The following is a 3,087-nucleotide window of genomic DNA, read 5'->3' as shown; positions in this document are numbered from 1 at the left end:
GTTCCATTCGTCTCCTGGGGCAGGGGACTTTTTGTCTGCAATATCTGGTAATAACTCCTTCCCAGACCCAGGAGAATTCTCCACACTAGCCACGTGAGCCGATCCCTTAGATTTAGGTGACTCGGAGACTTCTGCAAAGCTCCATGATGGCCTCTGTGAGTTTCTCATGCATCCCGATCCTGTTGTGTTCATTGCTGCACACCATCCTACCAACCTGCTCTGTCGATTGAATGGCTCGGCTCCGAGTTGTCGATTTTGTCCCTGCATCAATTCCGGAGTCTCAAGAAATTCTTGGACCGGGGGTTAATTACATCAATAGCATAGAGGTTCTCAACATCTAAAGGCCTTTTCATCCCCTCGTCTATGCTAAAAGTATATTTTTCCCCATTATAATCCAAGCAAATCGTTCCATCGAAGACATCGATAATGGTCTTAGCGGTACGCAAAAATGGTCTCCCTAAAAGTACACCACTAGACTCAGCAGACTCATTATCATTCATCTTGATCACATAAAAATCAGCAGGATATAGAAAATCATGCACCTTGACTATAACATTTTCCAACACACCTTCAGGACAAATGCAAGTTCTATATGCTAATTGGATCACTACCTTGGTAGCAACCATCCTCACTCCAATCAATTTCTTATAGATCGAGAGCGGTAAAACATTGATGGACGCCCCTAGATCACACATAGCATGCTCGACTTTGATGTCCCCTAGAGAGATGGGTAATGTGAACATACCTGGGTCGGTGCATTTTGAGGGCATCCTTCTCTTTTGTATCACAGCAGACACATTCTCCCCGATCACAATCTTCCCGTCTGGCTTGGTCTTCCCTGCAATGAACTCCTTGATGAACTTGCTGAAAGCAGGCATTTTTAGGGCTTGCAAGAATGGCGGGTTGATTTCCAACTTGCTAAAAATCTCCATGAGATCCTCTGTATCATATTTTTTTCTTTGCTTCCCCTCGGTATGGAAATGGTTTTGCTCGCTTTACTGCATTTGTGGAAGTCCCAGCCTGGGTTTCATCAGCTCCCCTGTTTCCTTCCTTGCTCACTTCTTCAGGTTCTGGGTCTAGGAAGAATGGGTCTCTTGGTCGAGGTAGGGATCCTCCTAAATTTCCCCTCTGGAGGTCATCCTGAACAAGGATTTCCCTGAGTCTAGGGCTATCCCCTTGATGCATCTGACTTTTTTGTCCTTCACTAACCTGCATAGGCACCTCCTCGTCAATTTCCAACGTCGGTCCTTCATAACCCCGCCCAGATCTCAAGGTGATTTGACTAATGTTTGCTCGGTCTGGCGGTTTGACGGTGGCAGGAAGTTTCCCTTCATTTCCCCGCATCTCATTCAAGGAAACTGCGATCTGGGACAGTTGCTTCGCCATCATATCCATGGCGGCTTTATGTTCGGACTGAGTGTCTTGCAATTTGTGCACCACGTCATTGTTGGAGTGCAGGTTATTCTGCATGAACTGCTGTGAATTCACTAGGTCGTGGACCATGTCATCCAAACTCCTCTGTGGCCTGGAGTTGAACTGATTAGAATTTGGCCCTTGACCTTGGTTCTGACGATAATTCCCTTGATGATTGTTGTATTGGTTACCAGACCCTTGATTCCCTTGATGGTTGTTGTACTGGTTACCAGACCCTTGATTCCCTTGATGATTTGGTTGGGAATTCTGGTAGTTCCCTTGGTTGTTTCTCTGATGAGGTGGCACATAGGAGCTCCCTGGATTGTTCTAATTCCTATTTCCCCAATTAGTATGGTCCTGATTCCTGTACCCCAGTTGCAATTGCCCCTCTTGACCTTTCCCCGACTCAGTTGGATTGCCTCTCCGGAGGGTGTGCATAATTCGTGAGCTGAAGTGGGGGTGGCTGGCCTTGATCATGATCAGTCCACCTGAAGTTTGGGTGAGTCCTCCATGGAGCATCCCTCTGTCTTCCTTGGTTCCAATTTCCGTCGGGATTCCAAGTTCCCATCGAATTTGCCTGAGCTTGGCACTCCCCTTCACAGGGTTGATCAGTAATACGGCTGAAGTTGCTTTTCCTCTGGAACAGGGGGTTTCTCAATTTCCACCGGAGCATGCGGATTGTATTTCTCAATTGCATTCAGCAAAGCTTTCTCCAGTTTATCGATCCTATCTTCCACCGTCTTGTCATCTTGTTCCATTACTGCATTGGCTGACCATCTCCTCAATATGCTTCGCGGGTTATCATAGGCCTTCTTCGCCTCGATCAGCCTTCCCAAAGTTTCCCTAACTTCACTTGCTTTATTCTTAGTAAAATTTCTCCCGCTCGAGGAATTCATCAAGTCCTTCGATTCAGGATTTGCACCTTCGTAGAACAGATAGTAGGTCTCCGCTTCTATCATCCTGTGGTTCGGACAAGCATCCAACAGCCCCTTGAACCGGGACCAATAAGAACTCAGAGACTCATCGTATTCCTGCTTGCACTCCTGAATCTCCTTCTTCAAGGCATTTGTCTTGTTGGACGGAAAAAAGTAATCCAAAAACTCTAGTTTAAAGTCCTTCCATGTGTTGATCGAGTCCGGTGAGAGCCTTAGCAGCCAAGTATTCGCCTCCCCTTTGAGAGCAAACGGGATTGCTCGAAGACGGTAGTCCTCCTCCGTCGCCTCATTGGGTCGCTTTTGAATGCTGCATAGTTTACTGAACTCGTTCAAAAATTCATAAGGGCATTCGTTCCTTCGTCCAGAGAACGTGGGTAGAACTCCGAGTACACTCATTTTGATATCGATCGATCTCCGGCGCGGGTTTGAGACTATAGCATGGGCGGGTTCACCGTCGAGATGTGCGGTGAGTGACCCTATCTCCGGATCGGGGTCTACTAGATGAGCCATATTCGGGTCTTCCTCCTCCTCGGTCTCGGAATGCTCTGTTTCCGTTGACGACTTCGGGTCCTCTTCTCCCGATGAATTCCACTCCTTCTCACTTTCTGATTCGAACGGAAATGGGTCTCTCGTCCTTAAACCTGACCTGGTGGTGATGGTAGACGTAGATTCCTTGACTCGCCACTTGTATTGGCCACTCCCCGACCCAGATGAGCTCGCCCAACTTCCAGAATGGAAG

This window comes from Salvia hispanica, chromosome 6 (genome assembly GCF_023119035.1).
Source record: "Salvia hispanica cultivar TCC Black 2014 chromosome 6, UniMelb_Shisp_WGS_1.0, whole genome shotgun sequence".
Lineage (NCBI taxonomy): Eukaryota > Viridiplantae > Streptophyta > Magnoliopsida > Lamiales > Lamiaceae > Salvia > Salvia hispanica.
Note: the sequence above shows the minus strand (reverse complement) of the source record.